Consider the following 8,326-nt stretch of genomic DNA (forward strand, 5'->3'; position numbering starts at 1 on the left):
TTAACTTTATCGAATGCCACTCGATCTATGTCATAGTGTCACTCTGTTCTTTTGCTCACTTTGGGTGCTCATTTTTCTCTCATGCATACACATACATTGGGCTGCAAAAACGCAAATAAACCCCTCAACTTTCATCTTATTCAACTGCCTGGACTGGGCAGATTTCGGGCTCGGGGACCGGTCTCCCCGACTAGGGACCGGTCTCCGAGAGCTCTCCCAGCGCAGCCAGAGCTGCTGCGCGTAATGCGACCGGTCTCTCTCTGGTGGGACCGGTCTCTCGGGGACCGGTCTCTCAGGCAGGGACCAGTTCCCGAGAGCTAATTCCTCAGGACTTAGCCGATTTTTCGGCTGTCTCATTCCATACGCGTTTGGGGACCGGTCTCTCCCACCAGGGACCGGTCCCCGAGAGTTCAAAACTGCAGAATGCAGATTTTGATTAAGGTCTGAAATAGTCGGTGCGAAAAGAGCACTCTGCTTTTCAAATGATGTGTCGTCCTGACACAAAAACATAACAATGCTAATATATTTATTGAGAAGAAAGCAAAGTGAAGATCAAGCGCTTCAGGGGGGAAAAAATCTTTGAGAAGGGGAAAAAAGAAGCACCTCTCCTCTTTCTCTCCCATCAGAACCCTCTACATCCATAATCAACAAGGAAGGTCTGACACATCTTGATAACCACATACCCTTGGTAGTTTGTCGCCTGTAAACAATAAAGTCGTACCGTTAGCATAAAAAAATTGTAGTTTTTTAAAAGAATGAACTTAACCAACTACAAGCACTGAACCCAAATGAGAACAATCGAGTAACAAGGCGAGTAAAAAAGACTAAGGGGACAGATGAAACCAAGGGTTTTTAGACCTTATGTTAGCAGGATTAATCACTTCGATATTGAAACAAGCAAAAGTCATACAGACACCAGTAGAGCATGCATGCTCCTACTTGTTAGTTGAATCCTTAGGAAACTCAAGTTTATTTCCGTAAAATTTCCGGCGGGGAAAGATGCTTAAGAGCATCAGTACTCCAGATCACAACCGGCCACAACTTAGGGACTATTGGCTAATTATGAGAAGAGATTAAATCAGAAGCTCTCCAGAATTGGAAGCAAAGGATAAATGTTCTAACCCTAATTCCTTTCCTTTTTCCAACTTGACTGTTGCTTTCTCACCGAAGAGGCGAACACAGCGGCGCCCCCCTAGCAGCGGCTCCCCTGCCAATTCCTTTCCTTTTTCCATCTTGACCGTTGCTTTCTCTCTTGCGCCGGCAACTACACCGGAAGAGGCGAACGCAGCGGCGCCCCCCTGGCAGCGACGCCCCCCCTGGCAGCGGCGCACGCAGTGCTCTTCCAACGTCGCCATTCGCACACGCCCGGCAGCGGCTTTCAGCAGATTCATTCTTTGTCTTCCATTGGTCTTCATCTTTTTTTCCCTCTTTTTCTTACAAGCAGGCTGTGTCGCTGTGAGCAAGAAGTTAATTAGTTTTTTATTTAATTAGTTTTTTGAAACCTTATCATTTATACTAGCTTCTTGTATAGCAGCTATATAGTATACACTTTGCCTCTCTCCACAAAGCAAATCATCTGAGGACTAAAATAATTAATCACTTCTTTTTGGGCTTTTTAACCCAATAGTGCAGGGTGGAGTTCCAATGATACGAAATATTTCCCTCCAATCCATTTGTATGGCTTTTACAGATTACTACAAAGAACTCTACATGCATCTATTTCAAACACATATAGGTTAAACGGCAGAAGAAAATAATCATTTCAAGAAATTTTTTGTATTTGTTTATATGCAGGTATAATATGTTGCTAGCTAATGCATCTTGTACTTGGAGAATTGAATGATGATGAGGAGACTTGGTTAATGTCATAGTGGAAGATTGTTTTAAATTTTAATATCATATTATATTGTGCTCTATTTAGAAGTTGTGCATTTATATTAGATATATGAAAATTGTATTGTTGTTTTTAAGTATTTGAGTTTGTATTTTTCGTATTTTGATATCACTATTATATGGCATGAATGTTTAATATTGTATTTGAATATGTATTTTGAATGGTATGAATGTTTAATATTGTATTTGAATATGTAGTTTGAAATTTTAATTTTTTGTATAATATTGTTGGTAGCCTAATGTCCCGACCCTTGATCCGGTCTGAGATCATCCTCGGGGAGCGCGTCGGGGTGAGGAACGGCTGCGGATATTGACCCTCGAAGTTTGCACCCTTCGACAGATCAAGCGATTCTGCTGACGAGGGATCGAGCCAGCCGGGTTCAAAGCCCACTACGATCTGTTCGGTTCGGCTGGGATGAGCCGAATGTACAATGCAGGCCGGAAACTAGGCCGGAAGAAGAACCGAATTGCTAAAACGACACGAGCTATGGTCGGCTTGAAGAGCCGAAATGACTTTCTATTGATTGATTGATGGACTTTCTATTGATTGATTGATGGGAAGTACAAGGACGGATATGTAGTTTACAACGAAGTGATGCCCGTGGGACAGACAGACTCCAGGATTCTACTTTAGCGAACTACTCCTAGAGAAAAGCAGTAAAATTACAGGTAAACTACTCCTAGAGAATGAAGAAAATTGTAGGGAAATAAGGGTCGTCTTTTGTTCACAGGGGAAAAGACCTCTTTTTAGGGTATTGTTGCCCTATTTATAGATCGCCCCCTGCTGATCAGTTATTCTATTTCCACGATCGGCCACTATCCTTATTATTCGGACCACCTTTAGCCGATCAGAACCGCTTGCAACCGCTTGCGGTTACTATAACTTCTTTCAATTTGACGTGACGGTTTTCTTTAAAACATTGCTAGTGCTCCTGGTGCACAGCCAGATTGATGCCTTTGACGGGAACACCGGCGTACCACCTGTCCGCGCCTAATTGGTTCAACAATTGCCCCCTCGGCAGCTTTCGAAGTAACGCTTTGGTAGCTGGCGTAATCCGAGGTGCGATTACTTTTCAAACTCTTGGTACGGTTTCGTCTCAACCGTCCACTTTTTTTGCTGCCGAAATCCCGCCATCGTTTCAATAACAAGCGCGATCCGAGGCATGGTTTTCGGTCCAATCAAATTCAAATTCTCTGTACGAGTACCTGAAGTAATCCGATGCATGATCCTTTGCACGGTTCAATCTTGGCCGTCCATTTTCTTTTTTACGGCCCTGATCTCGCCCTCTCCTTTTGTCTTATCTGCGGCATTAATTAGGTAATCTTAATTATCGCCGTCTATTCATCATTATAACCGACCTCGGAACTCGTTTAGATGTGACGATTCGATGCGACGGCCTTTTCTTCTTCCCTAAACTTCTCATTCTTTTTGTCTTTCCTATCCCCTTCTTATTTCTTCTTCGTCTTCTTAAGCGAAACTTTTCTTTCGCTCATCTTTACTTTTTCTTCATCTTCTCCAATTTCTTTTAATCTCCACCTCGCTTCTTTTCTCTTTTCCTTTTCTGACTAATGGCACTAGTTCCGCCTCTTCCTTCTCACCCGTCTTTAGATTACACTATACTTAAACCCTTCGTCGATTTAGACCCTTCTTGATTTATTTTGGGTCCTTCTCTTATAGACGAGCCATCTCCTGCCGACTACTCACCCTTCACTAGTGATGGCCTTCCCCTAAGAAAACTAATTCATCTTCAGTCTTAGTACTCATCGGCTTCGACAGGAAAGAGTCTTCGAACCTAGCCGAGCATCTCAGAGGCATATTTGGCCTGGCTAGATAGGGTAGAAGCCGTTTTTGGTGACTTTTGGCGGGAAGTCGGCATCTATGAAGCGATCGAATTGTCTCGACATCCTCCTATAGCCGATAACCTTCTTCTAGCCACTGCTCTATGTTTTTGGTCTCCTGCTTCTAATGTTTTTCTTTTCAAAAGAGGACCTCTCACTCCTACTCTTCTCGATGTAGCCGTCATTATCGGCTTACGCCCTTATGGAGTTACTATTTCCATGTCTTATAATCCTGACGGCATATCTAATTTTGAGGATCATTTAGACCTCAATGACTTAGCTTATTCTAAGTTTATTCGTAAGTTTGCAGGTGAATCCCTTGCTCCCGTTACTAGGAAGGAACATACAGCGTTCCTCCTATATTGGTTATGTCACAATCTCTTTTGTACTCGTTCACAAAAGATCAATCGTGACTTTATCCCAATCGCCGTTGGTTTGTCTAACGGTGATAGATTAGCTCTAGGGCCTTTTTTTCTTGCTTTGTTTATAGAGAAATTTTTGATTCCATCAAAACACTGCCTTCTGGATATGGTATTACCATCAGCTCTAGTTGTGGCGTTTTCTGGTTTCTCCAAATATTTTTGCAATTCTATATTCCTACTTTATGTTAATCTCCTTTTAATCCGATTTCTATTGCCTAATTTGACTCTTATGGATTAGCTCTCGGCTGTCCGCAGCCGATGACTTCGGGCCAACCTTTTGACTTTCTTACTTATTTCAAAACTTTTTATGAGCCGAGTCCTGACTCGGCTATTTCTTGTGCTCCTTTTGTTAACCGTCTTACTGGTTCCTTACCCGGTTTGAAGCTATCCAAGGCGAATTGGCATCTTCTCGCTCTAGTGAATACTCAGAGGTATGGTACTCTTTTTTTGGCTCGAGAGATCTTCATGTGGGGTTAAAATCGCGTTCAAAATTATTACCAAGTACTGAAGTTTATTCCCCTCAGTATGTTGCCCGCCAATTTGGATTTGTTCAGATGATTCCTGCTCCATCTAATTTTTTACAGCCAATACGGCCGATCATCAACCTCCTACTAAGGGTATAGCCGAAGCTGACAAGATTTCGGCCATAGGGAATCGCCTTCGACGATTCTTTAAGTTAGTAAGCTTTAGGCCGAATTACACAGGAGTAGCTCTTGCCGGCTATGCTACTATTTGGGATCAATTTACTAATTGTATTTTCGACCTTTCTCTGTTTCGGACATTCCGTAGAACTATTCATCCATTTGTTTCGGCTGATACTGTCACGCCCCGCCCCGAAACCACTACCAATTTGGCACGGTTTGGCCGCGGCGGCGGGCCGCCGAACGGACAGCACCTCCCCTGTACGCCCAAGACTCAACAACAGGAATGTGTACAAGAATTTACCCAGGAAATTAAAATTCTAAACATACACATTCACAAGGGTACAAACAGTGCCAACAATACAAAGAGCAAGGAATCCACAAGATAAAGCATGTGAAATAAAGAGAGTACTTTACTAACTATTACAATAGTTTCATCATTTTCTTTAAATGATTACATCATTCACCCAAAATACATAGCTCTCCAAATCCTCACCTACAATGCATCTCTCTCAATACATAGGTATACTAATGCAAAAAGGAAAGCTACTATACTACCACGGTCTCACCGATCGGGCGCGATGCCCTTGCCGCGGTCCTCCCTCGGCAGCCCTGTACCTACCACTGGAAATAGAGTGGGGTGAGAATTATCTTTCATAGTTTCCAGTGGGCTCGGCCGCCGACTCTGCCGATCTCCCCACTAGGTCCAAGTGGGCACAAGCAACAACAGATAGATAGATAGATAGATATGTATCTGAAAGCTGTAAATGCAATAGTAGGAAAACTATGCTACTATGCCCATAATCATGAATATGAATGCATACATCATATAATAAAGGTTTGTTAGCATGCTAACAAATTCGATCCATGTTCGAATAGCAATGTTCAATGCAATTAATAAACCTTTATCCTTCCATTACCCAATCTGTGGCGAAGCCCTAGGGCTCGCCTACAACTCACCTTTCAATCCCAAAGTGGGGAGGGAGCTCCAAGTGCACCCAAGCCCGGGACCGTCTGCGGACCTCCATGTGGTCCGGACCTCCAAGTGGTCCTAGTCGCGCGACACTCCGGAGTACTCGACGACAATCCCCTCCATGTGGGGATTGGATGGCTATACCATCCCAAACGCAGACTGTGAGCTAGATCTATCCTCTCCAAGTGAGGATACACTATCACTAGGGTCAACTACCCAATCCAATCCTCTCCAAGTGAGGAAGCACTATAACTAGGGTCCACAACCCAATCAAATCCTCTCCAAGTGAGGATGCTCTACAACTAGAGTCAACATTTCTCGCGGGATCATTGGTTCCCGACATTCATGCAATGCTATTTAGCTTTTCTAAATTCATTATTCACAAGGCATTTTCTAAGGGATCCGCCTATCCCTAGGTCCATCGACCTCTAGTGTCATTTACACTACATTAATGCCACTCGTCATTAATTAACATTTGGATGCCACTCGTTTGTTCTTTAACAATAACACTACTTTCTATGTCATCAACACCCCCATCGGGTTCATCTCTAACTTTAGCATCATAGGATCTACGTTCCGACCCAATCCTCACCTATCTAAGTTACCAAGCGTTCCAAGTACACTAGGTTATCATTTAGAAAGCATAAGAAATGGTGCTACTATTCAATCCTACAACGCAACATGAAGAGATGAGATTAAATGCAATCTAAGACATAGAAAGGAGTTCGAAATCTTCGGGATGGCACCCCCCACCTTTTATCGATGTAGAGGCTTTGGAAGCGCTCCTCGGTGAACTTTACGAAAAGGCTTTAGCCTTCCTTGCCCAAATCCAAGCTATCCCGGCCCTATTTTGCCGAGAACTTCACGCCGGCTCGCCGAATGCTAAAATCGACTTCGCCCCCACGTTTTGTGACCTAACAAAAAGGGTTTCCAAGGCTTCAAATGAGATCAATCTCATACTTTCACAAAAATCCCATTTTGGAGCCCTAGGTTTGCACCCATAGCAAACCACCCAATAAATCCCTAGATTCTTGGGATTGATCTATTTAGAAGCTTGCGTAGGATTCATTTGACCCATTCCAAGGCATAAAAACCCAAAACTCCAATGTTTAGATGTGCTACACCAAAGAGAAGAGGAGAGGGAGATGAAGGTGTCCAAGGCCTTCCTCTTGATCTCCTTCTTCTTCTTCTCCTTGTTCTTCTTCTTCCTTTTCTTCCTCTCCTTCTTCTTCTCCTCCTTGTTCTTTTGTTTCTAGAGAGAGAGAGCAAGAGAGAAAGAGAGGGTGAGAGAGGGAAATGAGAGAGTGTGAGGGAGAGAGAGGGCTCAGCCCACTCTAATAAAGGCCATTTTGCATAAAAATCCCTCAACTTTCCATCCATTGCGCAGCCCTTACTGGGCAGTTTTCGCGCGGAGGGACCGGTCTCCCCGACTTGGGACCGGTCCCTGAGAGCTTTCCTCGGGCGCACGCGTTCGGGAACCGGTCTCTCCCCGGAAGACCGGTCCTCGGGAGACCGGTCCTCACCTGAGAGACCGGTCCCCGAGAGCTCGATTTTCAGGACTTAGCCAAATTTCGGCATTTCTCGCTGGGACCATGTTCGGGAACCGGTCCCTCCCTGCCAGGGACCGATTGCATCTAGCAACCCCGCTACACCCAGCCGAGGGAACTGGTCTCTCACCTCCAGAGACCGGTCCCCGAGAGTAATCTCAGCCCAATGATGCAGTTTGCACCATTTGCTCTCACGGACTCAACTCCAAAGCACTTTTTGTGTTTTGGACATTCTTAACTCCCACAAAGGGTATTCTCTCGACAGTCACTCGATCCTGGATGAAGTACAATCCTCGGATTTTGAGAATTCACTTCCTTACAGATACTCCTGCTCTATCATCAAAGGAAGAATCAGAAGAGATTTCTGATCATACCTCTGATGTCCAGCCTTCTTCTTCTGTAATGTACTTACCCTTATTTTTAACTTTTTCTCTTTAACATGCCCAATACTTATTTTTCCTTCTGTTTCCTTCCTATCTGCAGTCGATTCCAGTTTCTCCATCGGTCCCAGCTTCAGAGAAAAGACCGATTGAAACTGCACAATCTAATCCTCTGCCGCCTCCAAAACAGCGCAAATCAGTTGCTAAAAGACCACATTCTAAGAGAGCCGAGAATATTTCATCGGCTGACATCTCAGAAAAAAGAGTCGAGGAAATACCTTCGATTGTCATTCCAGAAAAAAGAGCCGAATCAATGCCTTCGGCTAATATTTCAGAGAAGAGAGCCGAAGAAATACCTTCGGCTGATATTCCGGATCAAACCCCTATTCCCATCGAAATTGAGGTAAATCAATTTGGATATCCGTACTCAATCTCTGCTTATTATCTTTTTATTTTTCATTTCTTCTTACTAAAACAGTCCTCTCCTGAAAGAGTCCATTTTGCTTCTTCTTTGAAGACTCAGATGGATAGGCGACTCCGCCGGGAATCTCGCCTCAAAAAGAAACAAGAAACTGAGAGAAAGAGGATTGCTCAAGCAACGAGCGAAGGCTTACCCACTAGTGATGCAGCA

Source organism: Ananas comosus, linkage group 1 (genome assembly GCF_001540865.1).
Source record: "Ananas comosus cultivar F153 linkage group 1, ASM154086v1, whole genome shotgun sequence".
Taxonomy (NCBI): Eukaryota; Viridiplantae; Streptophyta; class Magnoliopsida; order Poales; family Bromeliaceae; genus Ananas; species Ananas comosus.